Raw genomic sequence first — 21,634 nt, 5'->3', positions numbered from 1 at the left:
CGCATGTCATCAGAATATTCCATGGACTTCTCATCACAATGCTCCATGCCCTTGTCATCACAATGCTCCAAGACGACTGTAATCACAATGCTCCATGCCCCCTTTTCATCTCAATGCTCCATGAACCCTGTCATTACAATGCACCATGCCCATCATCATAATGCTTCAGGCTATTGTTATCACAATTAAATAAAAATGCTCCATGACCTCTGTCATCACAATGCTCCAAACCCTCTTGATCACAGTGTTGCATAACATTTATCATCACAATACCCCATGACGCTCATCATCACAATTATTCATGGTCTTCTCATCACAATGCTCCATGATCTTTGTCATCACAGTTCTCAATACACTTGTCATCACAATGCTCCCTGACACTTGTCGTCAGTATGCTCCATGAACCCTGTCATGACAAGGCTCCATGCCTTTTTCATCACAATGATCCATGCCCTTTTCATCGCAATGCTCCAAGACCCCTGTAATCACAATGCGCCATGCCCTTGTCTTCACAAAGCTCCATGATGCATGTCATCAGAATGTTCCATGGACTTCTCATCACAATGCTCCAAGAACACTGTAATCACAATGCTCTATCCCCCTTTTCATATCAATGATCCATGAACCCTGTCATCACAATGCACCATGCCCATCATCATAATGCTTCATGCTATTGTCATAACAATGAAATCAAAATGTTCCATGACCTCTGTCATAACAATGCTCCATAACCTTGTGATCACAATATTACATAACACTTCTCATCACAATGCCCCATGACGCTCGTGATCACAATTATCCATGGAGTTCTCATCACAATGCTCCATGACCTTCGACATCACAATGCTCATTACACTTGTCATCAAAATGCTCCCTGACACTTGTTGTCTGTATGCTCCTTGAACCCTGTCATGACAAGGCTCCATGCGGTATTCATCACAATGATCCATGCCCTTTTCATCACAATGCTCCAAGACCCCTGTAATCACAATGCTCCATGCCACGTTTCATCTCAATTCTCCATGAACCCTGTCATCACAATGCACCACGCCCATCATCATAATGCTTCAGGCTATTGTCATCACAATGAAATCAAAATGCTCCATGACCTCTGTCATCACAATGCTCCAAACCCTGGTGATCACAATGTTGCATAACACTTATCATCAGAACACCGCGTGACGCTGATCATCACAGTTATCCATGGTCTTCTCATCACAATGCTCCATGACCTAGGTCATCACAATTCTCAATACACTTGTCATCACAATGCTCCCTGACACTTTTCTTCAGTATGCTCCATGAACCCTGTATTGACAAGGCTCCATGCCTTTTTCATCACAATGATCCATTCCCTTTTCATGACAATGCTCCAAGACCCCTGTAACCACAATGATCCATGCCCCTGTCATCACAAAGCTCCATGATGCATGTCATCAGAATGTTCCATGGACTTCTCATCACAATGCTCCATGCCCTTTTCATCACAATGCTCCAAGGCACCTGTAATCACAATGCTCCATGACATTGTCATCACAATGCTCCATGACACATATCATCAGAAAGTTCCATGGACTTTTCATCACAATGCTCCATGCCCTTGTCATGAAAATGCTCCACGACACCTGTAATCACAATGCTCCATGCCCCTTTTCATCTCAATGATCCATGAACCCTGTCATCACAATGCACCGTGCCCATCATCATAATGCTTCAGGCTATTGTCATCGCAATGAAATCAAAATGCTCCATGACCTCTGTCATCACAATGCTCCAAACCATGGTGATCACAATGTTGCATAACACTTATCATCAAAACACCCCACGAAACTCATCATCACAATTATCCATGGTCTTCTCATCACAATGCTCCATGAACCTTGTCATCACAATTTTCAATACACTTGTCATCACAATGCTCCTTGACACTTGTCATCATTATGCTCCATGAACCCTGTCATGACAAGGCTCCATGGCTTTTTCATCACAATGCTCCATGCCGTTGTCATCACAAAGCTCCATGATGCATGTCATCAGAATGTTCCATGGACTTCTCATCACAATGCTCCATGCCCTTTTCATCACAATGCTCCATGAACCCTGTCATCACAATGCTCCATGCCCTTGTTATCACAAAGATCCATGACACATGTCATCAGAATGTTCCATGAACTTCTCATCACAATGCTCCATGTCCTTGTCATCACAATGCTCCAAGACCCCTGTAATCACAATGCTCCATGCCACTTTTCATCTCAATGCTCCATGAACCCTGTCATCAAAATGCACCTTGCCCATCATCATAATGCTTCAGGCTATTGTCATCACAATGAAATCAAAATGCTCCATGACCTCTGTCATCACAATGCTCCAAACCCTGGTGATCACAATGTTGCATAACACTTATCATCACAACACCCCATGACGCTCATCATCACAATTATCCATGGTCTTCTCATCACAATGCTCCATGACCTTTGTTATCACAATTCTCAATACACTTGTCATCACAATGCTCCCTGACACTTGTCGTCAGTATGCTCCATGAAACCTGTCATGACAAGGCTCCATGCCTTTTTCATCACAATGATCCATGCCCTTTTCATCACAATGCTCCAAGACCCCTGTAATCACAATGCTCCATGCCTTTGTCATCACAATGCTCCTTGACGCATGTCATCAGAAAGTTCCATGGATTTCTCATCACAATGCTCCATGCCCTTGTCATCACAATGCTCCAAGACCCCTGTAATCACAATGCTCCATGCTCCTTTTCATCTCAATGCTCCATGAACCCTGTCATCACAATGCACAATGCCCATCATCATAATGCTTCAGTCTATTGTCATCACAATGAAATCAAAATGCTCCATGACCTCTGTCATCACAATGCTCAAAAACCTCTTCATCACAGTGTTGCATAACACTTATCATCACAACGCCCCATGACGCTCATCATCACAATTATCCATGGTCTTCTCATCACAATGCTCCATGTCCTTTCTCATCACAATTCTCAATACACTTGTCATCACAATGCTCCCTGACACTTGTCGTCAGTATGCTCCATGAACCCTGTATTGACAAGGGTCCATGCCTTTTTCATCAAAATGATCCATGCCCTTTTCTTCGCAATGCTCCAAGACCCCTGTAATCACAATGCGCCATGCCCTTGTCTTCACAAAGCTCCATGATGCATGTCATCAGAATGTTCCATGGACTTCTCATCACAATGCTCCAAGAACACTGTAATCACAATGCTCTATCCCCCTTTTCATATCAATGATCCATGAACCCTGTCATCACAATGCACCATGCCCATCATCATAATGCTTCATGCTATTGTCATAACAATGAAATCAAAATGTTCCATGACCTCTGTCATAACAATGCTCCATAACCTTGTGATCACAATATTACATAACACTTGTCATCACAATGCCCCATGACGCTCATCATCACAATTATCCATGGTCTTCTCATCACAATGCTCCAGGTCCTTTGTCATCACAATTCTCAATACACTTGTCATCACAATGCTCCCTGATACTTTTCGTCAGTATGCTCCATGAACCCTGTCATGACAAGGCTCCATGGCTTTTTCATCACAATGACCCATGCCCTTTTCATCACAATGCTCCTAGACCCCTGTAATCCCAATGCTCCATGCCCTTGTCATCACAAACCTCCATGACGCATGTCATCAGAATGTTCCATGGACTTCTCATCACAATGCTCCACGCCCTTGTCATCACAATGCTCCAAGACCACTGTAATCACAATGCTCCATGCCCCTTTTCATCTCAATGCTCCATGAACCCTGTCATCACAATGCACCATGCCCATCATCATAATGCTTCAGTCTATTGTCATCACAATGAAATCAAAATGCTCCATGACCTCTGTCATCACAATGCTCCAAACCCTAGTGATCACAATGTTGCATAACACTTATCATCACAACACCCCTTGACGCTCATCATCACAATTATCCATGGTCTTCTCATCACAATGCTCCATGATCGTTGTCATCACAATTCTCAATACACTTGTCATCACAATGCTCCCTGACACTTGTCGTCAGTATGCTCCTTGAACCCTGTCATGACAAGGCTCCATGCCTTTTTCATCACAATGATCCATGCCATTTTCATCTCAATGCCCCAAGACACCTGTAATCCCAGTGCTCCATGCCTTTGTCATTACAATGCTCCATGACGCATGTCATCAGAATATTCCATGGACATCTCATCACAATGCTCCATGCCCTTGTCATCACAATGCTCCAAGACGACTGTAATCACAATGCTCCATGCCCCTTTTCATCTCAATGCTCCATGAACCCTGTCATTACAATGCACCATGCCCATCATCATAATGCTTCAGGCTATTGTTATCACAATTAAATAAAAATGCTCCATGACCTCTGTCATCACAATGCTCCAAACCCTCTTGATCACAGTGTTGCATAACATTTATCATCACAATACCCCATGACGCTCATCATCACAATTATTCATGGTCTTCTCATCACAATGCTCCATGATCTTTGTCATCACAGTTCTCAATACACTTGTCATCACAATGCTCCCTGACACTTGTCGTCAGTATGCTCCATGAACCCTGTCATGACAAGGCTCCATGCCTTTTTCATCACAATGATCCATGCCCTTTTCATCGCAATGCTCCAAGACCCCTGTAATCACAATGCGCCATGCCCTTGTCTTCACAAAGCTCCATGATGCATGTCATCAGAATGTTCCATGGACTTCTCATCACAATGCTCCAAGAACACTGTAATCACAATGCTCTATCCCCCTTTTCATATCAATGATCCATGAACCCTGTCATCACAATGCACCATGCCCATCATCATAATGCTTCATGCTATTGTCATAACAATGAAATCAAAATGTTCCATGACCTCTGTCATAACAATGCTCCATAACCTTGTGATCACAATATTACATAACACTTGTCATCACAATGCCCCATGACGCTCGTGATCACAATTATCCATGGAGTTCTCATCACAATGCTCCATGACCTTCGACATCACAATGCTCATTACACTTGTCATCAAATTGCTCCCTGACACTTGTTGTCTGTATGCTCCTTGAACCCTGTCATGACAAGGCTCCATGCGGTATTCATCACAATGATCCATGCCCTTTTCATCACAATGCTCCAAGACCCCTGTAATCACAATGCTCCATGCCACGTTTCATCTCAATTCTCCATGAACCCTGTCATCACAATGCACCATGCCCATCATCATAATGCTTCAGGCTATTGTCATCACAATGAAATCAAAATGCTCCATGACCTCTGTCATCACAATGCTCCAAACCCTGGTGATCACAATGTTGCATAACACTTATCATCAGAACACCGCATGACGCTGATCATCACAGTTATCCATGGTCTTCTCATCACAATGCTCCATGACCTAGGTCATCACAATTCTCAATACACTTGTCATCACAATGCTCCCTGACACTTTTCTTCAGTATGCTCCATGAACCCTGTATTGACAAGGCTCCATGCCTTTTTCATCACAATGATCCATTCCCTTTTCATGACAATGCTCCAAGACCCCTGTAACCACAATGATCCATGCCCCTGTCATCACAAAGCTCCATGATGCATGTCATCTGAATGTTCCATGGACTTCTCATCACAATGCTCCATGCCCTTTTCATCACAATGCTCCAAGGCACCTGTAATCACAATGCTCCATGACATTGTCATCACAATGCTCCATGACACATATCATCAGAATGTTCCATGGACTTTTCATCACAATGCTCCATGCCCTTGTCATGAAAATGCTCCAAGACACCTGTAATCACAATGCTCCATGCCCCTTTTCATCTCAATGCTCCATGAACCCTGTCATCACAATGCACCGTGCCCATCATCATAATGCTTCAGGCTATTGTCATCGCAATGAAATCAAAATGCTCCATGACCTCTGTCATCACAATGCTCCAAACCATGGTGATCACAATGTTGCATAACACTTATCATCAAAACACCCCACGAAACTCATCATCACAATTATCCATGGTCTTCTCATCACAATGCTCCATGAACCTTGTCATCACAATTTTCAATACACTTGTCATCACAATGCTCCTTGACACTTGTCATCATTATGCTCCATGAACCCTGTCATGACAAGGCTCCATGGCTTTTTCATCACAATGCTCCATGCCGTTGTCATCACAAAGCTCCATGATGCATGTCATCAGAATGTTCCATGGACTTCTCATCACAATGCTCCATGCCCTTTTCATCACAATGCTCCATGAACCCTGTCATCACAATGCTCCATGCCCTTGTTATCACAAAGATCCATGACACATGTCATCAGAATGTTCCATGAACTTCTCATCACAATGCTCCATGTCCTTGTCATCACAATGCTCCAAGACCCCTGTAATCACAATGCTCCATGCCACTTTTCATCTCAATGCTCCATGAACCCTGTCATCAAAATGCACCTTGCCCATCATCATAATGCTTCAGGCTATTGTCATCACAATGAAATCAAAATGCTCCATGACCTCAGTTTTCACAATGCTCCAAACCCTCTTGATCACAATGTTGCATAACACTTATCATCACAACACCCCATGGCGCTCATCATCACAATTATCCATGGTCTTCTCATTACAATGCTCCATGATCTTTGTCATCACAATGCTCAATACACTTGTCATCACAATGCTCCCTGACACTTGTCGTCAGTATGCTCCATGAACCCGGTCATGAAAAGGTTCCATGCATTTTTTATCACAATGACCCATGCCCTTTTCTTTGCAATGCTCCAAAACCCCTGTAATCACAATGCTCCATGCCCTTGTCATCACAAAGCTCCATGACGCATGTCATCAGAGTGTTCCATGGACTTCTCATCACAATGCTCCATGCCCTTGTCATCACAATGCTCCAAGACACCTGTAATCACAATGCTCCATGCCCCTTTTCATCTCAATGCTCCATGAACCCTGTCATTACAATGCACCATGCCCATCATCATAATGCTTCAGGCTATTGTTATCACAATTAAATAAAAATGCTCCATGACCTCTGTCATCACAATGCTCCAAACCCTCTTGATCACAATGTTGCATAACATTTATCATCACAATACCCCATGACGCTCATCATCACAATTATTCATGGTCTTCTCATCACAATGCTCCATGATCTTTGTCATCACAATTCTCAATACACTTGTCATCACAATGCTCCCTGACACTTGTCATCAGTATGCTCCATGAACCCTGTCATGACAAGGCTCCATGCCTTTTTCATCACAATGATCCATGCCCTTTTCATCGCAATGCTCCAAGACCCCAGTAATCACAATGCACCATGCCCTTGTCTTCACAAAGCTCCATGATGCATGTCATCAGAATGTTCCATGGACTTCTCATCACAATGCTCCAAGAACACTGTAATCACAATGCTCTATCCCCCTTTTCATATCAATGATCCATGAAACCTGTCATCACAATGCACCATGCCCATCATCATAATGCTTCATGCTATTGTCATAACAATGAAATCAAAATGTTCCATGACCTCTGTCATAACAATGCTCCATAACCTTGTGATCACAATATTACATAACACTTGTCATCACTATGCCCCATGACGCTCGTAATCACAATTATCCATGGACTTCTCATCACAATGCTCCATGACCTTCGACATCACAATGCTCATTACACTTGTCATCAAAATGCTCCCTGACAATTGTTGTCTGTATGCTCCTTGAACCCTGTCATGACAAGGCTCCATGCCGTTTTCATCACAATGATCCATGCCCTTTTCATCACAATGCTCCAAGACCTAAGTAATCACAATGGTCCAGGCCCTTGCCATCACAAAGCTCTATGGCGCATGCCATCAGAATGCTCCTTGGTCTTCTCCTCACAATGCTCCATGCCCTTGTCATAGAAATGTTCCAAGACCCCTGTAATTACAATGCTCCATGCCCCTTTTCATCAGTATGCTCCATGAGACTTGTCATCACAAGTGTCCATGGTTTTGTCATCACAATGCTCCAGGAACTTGTCATCACAATGCTTCACGACCTTGTCATCAAAATTTTCAATGGCCCTTGTCATCATAATGCTCCAAGCCCTAATCATCACAATGCTCCATTATATTTGTCATCACAATCCTCCATTACATTTGGTATCACAATGCTCCATGCCATTGTCTTCGCAATGGACCATGACATATTTCATCACAATGCTCCCTGACACCAGTCTTCACAATACTACATGACCTTATCATCACAATGCTCCATGCCCTTGTCATTACAATGCACCATTCCCACTCTCATCACAATAATCTATGAAACATGTCAGACCAATGCTCCATGCCACTGTCATCACAATGTTCCATGCCCTTGTCATCACAATGCTCCATGAACCCTGTCATCACAATGCTCCATGACTCCAGTCATCACAGTGCTTCATAACGTTTGTGATCACAATGGTCCATGTCCACGTCTTCACAAGGCTCTGTGACCTTTGTAACCACAATGCTCCATGAACTTTTCATCACAATTCTCTGTGAAACTTGTCATCACAATGCTCCATGTCTTTGTCAGAACAATGCTCCATGACCATTGTCATCAAAATGTGCCACGCGCATTTCATCACAACGGTCCACAACCTTGTCATTGCAATGCTCCATAAACCTTGTAATCACAATGGTCCATGCACTTCTCATCAAAATGCTCTCTCACCAGTGATATCACAATGTTCCATCACTAGTCATCACAATACTCCCTCACCTTTGTAATCACAATATTCCATGACCCTGTCCTCACAATGCTACATCCCATTACCATCACAATGTTCCATGACCCCTGCCATCACAATGTTCCATAACACCTGTCATCAAAATGCTCTATGACCCGTTCCATCCCAAAGCTCCAAGACCCCTGACATCACAAAGGTCTATAACCCCTGCCATCAAAATGTTCCATTACACTTTTTATCAAATTGCTGCATGACCCGGTCATCAAAAGACTCCCTGCCCTTCTCATCACAATGCACCATGCACTTGTCATCATCATGCTCCATGACTTGTCATCACAAAGCTCCAAGACCCTTGGCATCACAATGATCCATGCCATTGTCATCACAATCCTCCATGAACCCTCTTATCACATTGCTCCATGCCCTTGTCATCACAAAGCCCCATGACACTTGTCATCACAATGCTCGATGCCCTTCTCATCACAATGCTCCATGCCCTTGTCATTACAGTACTGCATGACCCATGTATCACAGTGTTCCGTGCCCTTGTCATCACAATGCTCCATGCCCACTATCATCACAATAATCCATGAAACATTTCAGACCAAAGTTCCATACCCTTCTCATCACAATGCTCCATTACCCCTGTCATAACAATGCACAATGAAACCTGCCATCACAATGATCCACGGCCTAGTCATCACAAGGTTCCATGATAATTCTCATCTCAATGCTCAAGACCCCTGATATCACAATGCTCCATGCCCTGGTCATCACAAAGATCCATGATGCATGTCATCAGAATGTTCCATGGCCTTCTCATCACAATGCTCCATGCCCTTGTCATCACAATGCACCATGCCCATCAACATAATGCTTCAGGCTATTGTCATCACAATGAAATCAATATTCTGCATGACCTCTGTCATCATAATGCTCCAAACCCTTGTGATCACAATGTTGCATAACACGTATCATCACAACACCCCATGACGCTCATCATCACAATTATCCATGGTCTTCTCATCACAATGCTCCATGATCTTTGCCATCACAATGCTCAATAAACTTATCATCACAATGCTCCCTGATCCTTGTCGTCATTATGCTCCTTGAACCCTGTCATGACAAGTTTCCATGCATTTTTCATCACAATGATCCATGACCATTTCATCACAATGCTCCAAGGTCCCTGTAATCACAATGCTCCATGCCCTTGTCATCACAAAACTCCATGACGCATGTCATCAGAATGCTCCATGGCTTTCTCATCACAATGCTCTATGCCCTATTTATAACAATGCTCCAAGACCCCTGTAATCACAATGCTCCATGCCCCTTTTCATCAGAATGCTCCATGAGACTTGCCATCACAAGTCTCCATGGTCTTCTCATCACAATGTTCCAGGACCTTGACATCACCATGATCCATTCCCTTGTCATCACAATGCTCCATGACCCCTGTCATCACAATAAACCATGAATATTTTCAGCCCAATGCTCCTCGACCTTCTCATCACAATGCTCCATTGCCAATATCATCACAATGCTCCATGACCACAGTCATCACAACACTCCATGACACCTGACAACACAATGATCCAGGACTCTTGTCATCACAATGCTCCATTCCCTTGTCGTCACAATGCTACTTGACACCTGTCATCACAACTCTCCATGAACATTTTCAGCCCAGTGCTCCATGACCCTTGTCATCACAATTATCCATGCCCTTGTCATCCCAATGCTCCATGACCCCTGTATTCACAATGCTCCTTGACGCTTGTCCTCACAGTGGTCCATGACACATGTCATCACAATGCTCCATGCCTTTGTCAGCAAAATGCTACATGACCTTGTCATTACAATGCTCTATGCGCTTGTCATCACAATACTCCTTTTCCTTTATCATCACAATCCTCCTTGAAATTTGGGATGACATTGCTTCATGCCCTTGTCATCACAATGCTCCATGCTCCTTGAAATCAAAATGATTCATGACCTCTGTCATCACAATGCTCCAAACCCTTGTGATCACAATGTTCCATAACACTTGTCATCACAACGCTCCATGTTGCCTGTCATCATAATACTCCATGCCCTTTTCATCACAATTCTCCATGATCTTTGTCACCACAATTCTCAATACACTTGTCATCACAATTTTCCCTGATACTTGTCATCAGAATGCTCTTTGAACCCTGTAACGTAAAGTCTCCATGCCTTTTTCTTCACAATACCCTATGCCATTTTCATCACAATGCTCCATGCCACTGTCATCAAAATACTCCACAAGCTTGTCATCAGAATGCTCCATGACCCTTGTCATCACAATTCTCCATGCACTTGTCAGCACAATGCTCCCTGACCCTTGTCATCACAATGCTCCAAGCCATTGTCATCACAATTCTCCATTACCTTTGTCATCAGAATCCTCCAAGACACTTGGCATCCCAATGCTCCATGCCCTTGTCATCACAATGCACCATTCCAACTGTCATCACAACAATCCATGAAACGTATTAGACCAATGTTCCATGCCCTTGTCATCACAGTGCTCCATGCCCTTGTCATCAAAATGCTCCAAGACCCCTGTAATCACAATGCTCCATGCCCCTTTTCATCTCAATTCTCCATGAACCCTGTCATCACAATGCAACATGCCCATCATCATAATGCTTCAGTCTATTGTCATCACAATGAAATCAAAATGCTCCATGACCTCTGTCATCACAATGCTCCAAAACTTCTTGATCACAGTGTTGCATAACACTTATCATCAAAACACCCCATGACGCTCATCATCACAATTATCCATGGTCTTCTCATCACAATGCTCCATGTCCTTTGTCATCACAATTCTCAATACACTTGTCATCACAATGCTCCCTGACACTTGTCGTCAGTATGCTCCATGAACCCTGTCATGACAAGGCTCCATGGCTTTTTCATCACAATGACCCATGCCCTTTTCATCGCAATGCTCCTAGACCTCTGTAATCCCAATGCTCCATGCCCTTGTCTTCACAATCCTCCATGACGCATGTCATCAGAGTGTTCCATGGACTTCTCATCACAATGCTCCATGCCCTTGTCATCACAATGCTCCAAGACCACTGTAATCACAATGCTCCATGCCCCTTTTCATCTCAATGCTCCATGAACCCTGTCATCACAATGCACCATGCCCATCATCATAATGCTTCAGTCTATTTTCATCACAATGAAATCAAAATGCTCCATGACCTCTGTCATCACAATGCTCCAAACCCTGGTGATCACAATGTTGCATAACACTTATCATCACAACACCGCATGACGCTGATCATCACAGTTATCCATGGTCTTCTCATCACAATGCTCCATGATCGTTGTCATCACAATTCTCAATACACTTGTCATCACAATGCTCCCTGACACTTTTCGTCAGTATGCTCCTTGAACCCTGTCATGACAAGGCTCCATGCCTTTTTCATCACAATGATCCATGCCTTTTTCATCTCAATGCTCCAAGACCCCTGTAATCCCAATGCTCCATGCCTTTGTCATCACAATGCTCCATGACGCATGTCATCAGAATATTCCATGGACTTCTCATCACAATGCTCCACGCCTTTGTCATCACAATGCTCCAAGACGACAGTAATCACAATGCTCCATGCCCCTTTTCATCTCAATGCTCCATGAACCCTGTCATTACAATTCACCATGCCCATCATCATAATGCTTCAGGCTATTGTTATCACAATTAAATAAAAATGCTCCATGACCTCTGTCATCACAGTGCTCCAAACCCTCTTGATCACAATGTTGCATAACATTTATCATCACAATACCCCATGACGCTCATCATCACAATTATTCATGGTCTTCTCATCACAATGCTCCATGATATTTCTCATCACAATTCTCAATACACTTGTCATCACAATGCTCCCTGACACTTGTCATCAGTATGCTCCATGAACCCTGTCATGACAAGGCTCCATGCCTTTTTCATCACAATGATACATGCCCTTTTCATCGCAATGCTCCAAGACCCCTGTAATCACAATGCGCCATGCCCTTGTCTTCAAAAAGCTGCATGATGCATGTCATCAGAATGTTCCATGGACTTCTCATCACAATGATCCATGCCCTTTTCATCACAATGCTCCAAGACCTAAGTAATCACAATGGTCCATGCCCTTGACATCACAAAGCTCTATGGCACATGCCATCAGAATGCTCCTTGGTCTTCTCCTCACAATGCTCCATGCCCTTGTCATAGAAATGTTCCAAGAACCCTGTAATCACAATGCTCCATGCCCCTTTTCATCAGTATGCTCCATGAGATTTGTCATCACAAGTCTCCATGGTTTTGTCATCACAATGCTCCAGGAACTTGTCATCACAATGCTTCACGACCTTGTCATCAAAATTTTCAATGGCCCTTGTCATCTTAATGCTCCAAGCCCTAATCATCACAATGCTCCATTATATTTGTCATCACAATCCTCCATTACATTCGGTATCACAATGCTCCATGCCATTGTCTTCGCAATGGACCATGACATATTTCATCACAATGCTCCCTGACACCTGTCTTCACAATACTACATGACCTTATCATCACAATTATCCATGCCCTTGTCATCCCAATGCTCCATGACCCCTGTATTCACAATGCTCCTTGACGCTTGTCCTCACAGTGGTCCATGACACATGTCATCACAATGCTCCATGCCTTTGTCAGCAAAATGCTACATGACCTTGTCATTACAATGCTCTATGCGCTTGTCATCACAATACTCCTTTTCCTTTATCATCACAATCCTCCTTGAAATTTGGGATGACATTGCTTCATGCCCTTGTCATCACAATGCTCCATGCTCCTTGAAATCAAAATGATTCATGACCTCTGTCATCACAATGCTCCAAACCCTTGTGATCACAATGTTCCATAACACTTGTCATCACAACGCTCCATGTTGCCTGTCATCATAATACTCCATGCCCTTTTCATCACAATTCTCCATGATCTTTGTCACCACAATTCTCAATACACTTGTCATCACAATTTTCCCTGATACTTGTCATCAGAATGCTCTTTGAACCCTGTAACGTAAAGTCTCCATGCCTTTTTCTTCACAATACCCTATGCCATTTTCATCACAATGCTCCATGCCACTGTCATCAAAATACTCCACAAGCTTGTCATCAGAATGCTCCATGACCCTTGTCATCACAATTCTCCATGCACTTGTCAGCACAATGCTCCCTGACCCTTGTCATCACAATGCTCCAAGCCATTGTCATCACAATTCTCCATTACCTTTGTCATCAGAATCCTCCAAGACACTTGGCATCCCAATGCTCCATGCCCTTGTCATCACAATGCACCATTCCAACTGTCATCACAACAATCCATGAAACGTATTAGACCAATGTTCCATGCCCTTGTCATCACAGTGCTCCATGCCCTTGTCATCAAAATGCTCCAAGACCCCTGTAATCACAATGCTCCATGCCCCTTTTCATCTCAATTCTCCATGAACCCTGTCATCACAATGCAACATGCCCATCATCATAATGCTTCAGTCTATTGTCATCACAATGAAATCAAAATGCTCCATGACCTCTGTCATCACAATGCTCCAAAACTTCTTGATCACAGTGTTGCATAACACTTATCATCAAAACACCCCATGACGCTCATCATCACAATTATCCATGGTCTTCTCATCACAATGCTCCATGTCCTTTGTCATCACAATTCTCAATACACTTGTCATCACAATGCTCCCTGACACTTGTCGTCAGTATGCTCCATGAACCCTGTCATGACAAGGCTCCATGGCTTTTTCATCACAATGACCCATGCCCTTTTCATCGCAATGCTCCTAGACCTCTGTAATCCCAATGCTCCATGCCCTTGTCTTCACAATCCTCCATGACGCATGTCATCAGAGTGTTCCATGGACTTCTCATCACAATGCTCCATGCCCTTGTCATCACAATGCTCCAAGACCACTGTAATCACAATGCTCCATGCCCCTTTTCATCTCAATGCTCCATGAACCCTGTCATCACAATGCACCATGCCCATCATCATAATGCTTCAGTCTATTTTCATCACAATGAAATCAAAATGCTCCATGACCTCTGTCATCACAATGCTCCAAACCCTGGTGATCACAATGTTGCATAACACTTATCATCACAACACCGCATGACGCTGATCATCACAGTTATCCATGGTCTTCTCATCACAATGCTCCATGATCGTTGTCATCACAATTCTCAATACACTTGTCATCACAATGCTCCCTGACACTTTTCGTCAGTATGCTCCTTGAACCCTGTCATGACAAGGCTCCATGCCTTTTTCATCACAATGATCCATGCCCTTTTCATCTCAATGCTCCAAGACCCCTGTAATCCCAATGCTCCATGCCTTTGTCATCACAATGCTCCATGACGCATGTCATCAGAATATTCCATGGACTTCTCATCACAATGCTCCACGCCTTTGTCATCACAATGCTCCAAGACGACAGTAATCACAATGCTCCATGCCCCTTTTCATCTCAATGCTCCATGAACCCTGTCATTACAATTCACCATGCCCATCATCATAATGCTTCAGGCTATTGTTATCACAATTAAATAAAAATGCTCCATGACCTCTGTCATCACAGTGCTCCAAACCCTCTTGATCACAATGTTGCATAACATTTATCATCACAATACCCCATGACGCTCATCATCACAATTATTCATGGTCTTCTCATCACAATGCTCCATGATCTTTCTCATCACAATTCTCAATACACTTGTCATCACAATGCTCCCTGACACTTGTCATCAGTATGCTCCATGAACCCTGTCATGACAAGGCTCCATGCCTTTTTCATCACAATGATACATGCCCTTTTCATCGCAATGCTCCAAGACCCCTGTAATCACAATGCGCCATGCCCTTGTCTTCAAAAAGCTGCATGATGCATGTCATCAGAATGTTCCATGGACTTCTCATCACAATGATCCATGCCCTTTTCATCACAATGCTCCAAGACCTAAGTAATCACAATGGTCCATGCCCTTGACATCACAAAGCTCTATGGCACATGCCATCAGAATGCTCCTTGGTCTTCTCCTCACAATGCTCCATGCCCTTGTCATAGAAATGTTCCAAGAACCCTGTAATCACAATGCTCCATGCCCCTTTTCATCAGTATGCTCCATGAGATTTGTCATCACAAGTCTCCATGGTTTTGTCATCACAATGCTCCAGGAACTTGTCATCACAATGCTTCACGACCTTGTCATCAAAATTTTCAATGGCCCTTGTCATCTTAATGCTCCAAGCCCTAATCATCACAATGCTCCATTATATTTGTCATCACAATCCTCCATTACATTCGGTATCACAATGCTCCATGCCATTGTCTTCGCAATGGACCATGACATATTTCATCACAATGCTCCCTGACACCTGTCTTCACAATACTACATGACCTTATCATCACAATGCTCCATGCCCTTGTCATTACAATGCACCATTCCCACTCTCATCACAATAATCTATGAAACTTGTCAGACCAATGCTCCATGCCACTGTCATCACAATGTTCCATGCCCTTGTCATCACAATGCTCCATGACCCCTGTCATTACAATGCTCCATGACTCCAGTCATCACAATGCTTCATAACGTTTGTGATCACAATGGTCCATGTCCACGTCTTCACAAGGCTCTGTGACCTTTGTAACCACAATGCTCCATGAACTTTTCATCACAATTCTCTGTGAAATTTGTAATCACAATGCTCCATGTCTTTGTCAGAACAATGCTCCATGACCATTGTCATCAAAATGTGCCACGCGCATTTCATCACAACGGTCCACAACCTTGTCATTGCAATGCTCCATAAACCTTGTAATCACAATGGTCCATGCACTTCTCAACAAAATGCTCTCTCATCAGTGATATCACAATGTTCCATCACTAGTCATCACAATACTCCCTCACCTTTGTAATCACAATATTCCATGACCCTATCATCACAATGCTACATCCCATTACCATCACAATGTTCCATGACCCCTGCCATCACAATGTTCCATAACCCCTGTCATCAAAATGCTCTATGACCCGTTCCATCCCAAAGCTCCAAGACCCCTGACATCACAAAGGTCTATAACCCCTGCCATCAAAATGTTCCATTACACTTTTTATCAAATTGCTGCATGACCCGGTCATCAAAAGTCTCCCTGCCCTTCTCATCACAATGCACCATGCACTTGTCATCAACATGCTCCATGACTTGTTATCACAAAGCTCCAAGACCCTTGGCATCACAATGATCCATGTCATTGTCATCACAATGCTCCATGAACCCTCTCATCACATTGCTCCATGCCCTTGTCATCACACAGCTCCATGACACTTGTCATCACAATGCTCGATGCCCTTCTCATCACAATGCTCCATGCCCTTGTCATTACAGTCCTGCATGACCCATGTATCACAGTGTTCCGTGCCCTTGTCATCACAATGCTCCATGCCCACTCTCATCACAATAATCCATGAAACATTTCAGACCACAATTCCATACCCTTCTCATCAAAATGCTCCATTACCCCTGTCATAACAATGCACAATGAAACCTGCCATCACAATGATCCACGGCCTAGTCATCACAAGGTTCCATGATAATTCTCATCTCAATGCTCAAGACCCCTGATATCACAATTCTCCATGCCCTGGTCATCACAAAGCTCCATGATGCATGTCATCAGAATGATCCATGGCCTTCTCATCACAATGCTCCATGCCCTTGTCATCACAATGCACCATGCCCATCATCATAATGCTTCAGGCTATTGTCATCACAATGAAATCAATATTCTGCATGACCTCTGTCATCATAATGCTCCAAACCCTTGTGATCACAATGTTGCATAACACGTATCATCACAACACCCCATGACGCTCATCATCACAATTATCCATGGTCTTCTCATCACAATGCTCCATGATCTTTGCCATCACAATGCTCAATAAACTTATCATCACAATGCTCCCTGATCCTTGTCGTCATTATGCTCCTTGAACCCTGTCATGACAAGTTTCCATGCATTTTTCATCACAATGATCCATGACCATTTCATCACAATGCTCCAAGGTCCCTGTAATCACAATGCTCCATGCCCTTGTCATCACAAAACTCCATGACGCATGTCATCAGAATGCTCCATGGCTTTCTCATCACAATGCTCTATGCCCTATTTATAACAATGCTCCAAGACCCCTGTAATCACAATGCTCCATGCCCCTTTTCATCAGAATGCTCCATGAGACTTGCCATCACAAGTCTCCATGGTCTTCTCATCACAATGTTCCAGGACCTTGACATCACCATGATCCATTCCCTTGTCATCACAATGCTCCATGACCCCTGTCATCACAATAATCCATGAATATTTTCAGCCCAATGCTCCTCGACCTTCTCATCACAATGATCCATTGCCAATATCATCACAATGCTCCATGACCACAGTCATCACAACACTCCATGACACCTGACAACACAATGATCCAGGACTCTTGTCATCACAATGCTCCATTCCCTTGTCGTCACAATGCTACTTGACACCTGTCATCAAAACTCTCCATGAACATTTTCAGCCCAGTGCTCCATGACCCTTGTCATCACAATTATCCATGCCCTTGTCATCCCAATGCTCCATGACCCCTGTATTCACAATGCTCCTTGACACTTGTCCTCACAGTGCTCCATGACACATGTCATCACAATGCTCCATTTCTTTGTCAGCAATATGCTACATGACTTGTCATTACAATGCTCTTTGCGCTTGTCATCACAATACTTCTTTTCCTTTATCATCACAATCCTCCTTGAAATTTGGGATGACATTGCTTCATGCGCTTGTCATCACAATGCTCCATGCTCCTTGAAATCAAAATGATTCATGACCTCTGTCATCACAATGCTCCAAACCCTTGTGATCACAATGTTCCATAACACTTGTCATCACAACGCTCCATGATGTCTGTCATCATAATACTCCATGCCCTTTTCATCACAATTCTCCATGATCTTTGTCACCAAAATTCTCAATACACTTGTCATCACAATGCTCCCTGATACTTGTCATCAGAATGCTCCTTGAACCCTGTAATGAAAAGGCTCCATGCCTTTTTCATCACAATACCCTATGCCATTTTCATCACAATGCTCCATGCCACTGTCATCAAAATACTCCACAAGCTTGTCATCAGAATGCTCCATGACCCTTGTCATCACAATTCTCCATGCACTTGTCAGCACAATGCTCCCTGACCCTTGTCATCACAGTGCTCCAAGCCATTGTCATCACAATGCTCCATTACCTTTGTCATCAGAATCCTCCAAGACACTTGGCATCCCAATGCTCCATGCCCTTGTCATCACAATGTGCCATTCCAACTGTCATCGCAACAATCCATGAAACGTATTAGACCAATGTTCCATGCCCTTGTCATCACAATGCTCCATGACCCCTGTCATCACAATGCACAGTGACTCCAGTCATCACAATGCTTCATGACCTTTGTCATCACAATGGTCCATGCCCTCATCATCAACAGTCTCTGTGACCTTTTTAACCACAATGCTCCATGAACTTTTCATCACAATGCTCTTTGACCCTGTTCATCACAATGCTCTATGCCTTTCTCAGCACAATGCTCCAAGACCCTTGTCATCACAATGCTCCATGTGCTTGTTAGCACAATGCTCCATGACACATGTCATCACAATGCACCATGCGCTTGTCATCACAGTGCTCCACAACATTGTCATCACAATGCTCCATAAAATTTGTCATCACAATGCTCCATGCATTTCTCATCAAAATGCTCTCTCACCACTGATATCACAATGCTACATCACTGTTTGTCACAATACTCCCTCACCCCTGTCATCACAATGTTCCATGACTCCTGTCATCACAATGCTACATGCACTAATCTTCACAATGTTCGATGACCCCTGACATCACAATGTTCCATAACACCTGTCAACAAAATGTTCCATGACACTTTTCATCAAATTGCTCCATGACCCTGTCATCAGATTGTTCCCTGCCCTTCTCATCACAATGCACAAAACCCTTGCCATCAAAATGCTCCATAACCTTTGTCATCACAAAGATCCATGACCCTTGGCATCACAATGCTCCATGTTATTGTCATCACAATGCTCCATGAACGCTCTCATCACATTGCTCCATGCCCTTGTCTTCACAAAGCTCCATGATGCATGTCATCAGAATGTTCCATGGACTTCTCATCACAATGCTCCAAGAACACTGTAATCACAATGCTCTATCCCCCTTTTTATATCAATGATCCATGAACCCTGTCATCACAATGCACCATGCCCATCATCATAATGCTTCATGCTATTGTCATAACAATGAAATCAAAATGATCCATGACCTCTGTCATTACAATGCTCCATAACCTTGTGATCACACTATTACATAACACTTGTCATCACAATGCCCCATGACGCTCGTGATCACAATTATCCATGGACTTCTCATCACAATGCTCCATGACCTTCGACATCACAATGCTCATTACACTTGTCATCAAAATGCTCCCTGACACTTGTTGTCTGTATGCTCCTTGAACCCTGTCATGACAAGGCTCCATGCCGTTTTCATCACAATGATCCATGCCCTTTTCATCACAATGCTCCAAGACCCCTGTAATCACAATGCTCCATGCCACGTTTCATCTAAATTCTCCATGAACCCTGTCATCACAGTGCACCATGCCCATCATCATAATGCTTCAGGCTATTGTCATCACAATGAAATCAAAATGCTCCATGCCCTCTGTCATCACAATGCTCCATACCATGGTGATCACAATGTTGCATAACACTTATCATAACAACACCCCACGACACTCATCATCACAATTATCCATGGTCTTCTCATCACAATGCTCCATGAAACTTGTCATCACAATTTTCAATACACTTGTCATCACAATGCTCCTTGACACTTGTCGTCATTATGCTCCATGATCCCTGTCATGACAAGGCTCCATGCCTTTTTCATCACAATGCTCCATGCCCTTGTCATCACAAAGCTCCATGATGCATGTCATCAGAATGTTCCATGGAATTCTCATCACAATGCTCCATGCCCTTTTCATCACAATGCTCCATGAACCCTGTCATCACAATGCTCCATGCCCTTGTTATCACAAAGATCCATGACACATGTCATCAGAATGTTCCATGGACTTCTCATCACAATGCTCCATGTCCTTGTCATCACAATGCTCCAAGACCCCTGTAATCACAAGGCTCCATGCCCCTTTTCATTTCAATGCTCCATGAACCCTGTCATCACAATGCACCTTGCCCATCATCATAATGCTTCAGGCTTTTGTCATCACAATGAAATCAAAATGCTCCCTGACCTCTGTTTTCACAATGCTCCAAACCTTCTTGATCACAATGAGCATAACACTTATCATCACAACACCCCATGGCGCTCATCATCACAATTATCCATGGTCTTCTCATCACAATGCTCCATGATCATTGTCATACCAATTCTCAATACACTTGTCATCACAATGCTCCCTGACACTTGTCGTCAGTATGCTCCATGAACCCTGTCATGAAAAGGTTCCATGCATTTTTTATCACAATGACCCATGCCCTTTTCTTCGCAATGCTCCAAAACCCCTGTAATCACAATGCTCCGTGCCGTTGTCATCACAAAGCTCCATGACGCATGTCATCAGAGTGTTCCATAGACATCTCATCACAATGCTCC

Source organism: Mesoplodon densirostris, unplaced genomic scaffold (genome assembly GCF_025265405.1).
Source record: "Mesoplodon densirostris isolate mMesDen1 unplaced genomic scaffold, mMesDen1 primary haplotype scaffold_41, whole genome shotgun sequence".
NCBI classification, from domain to species: Eukaryota; Metazoa; Chordata; class Mammalia; order Artiodactyla; family Ziphiidae; genus Mesoplodon; species Mesoplodon densirostris.
Note: the sequence above shows the minus strand (reverse complement) of the source record.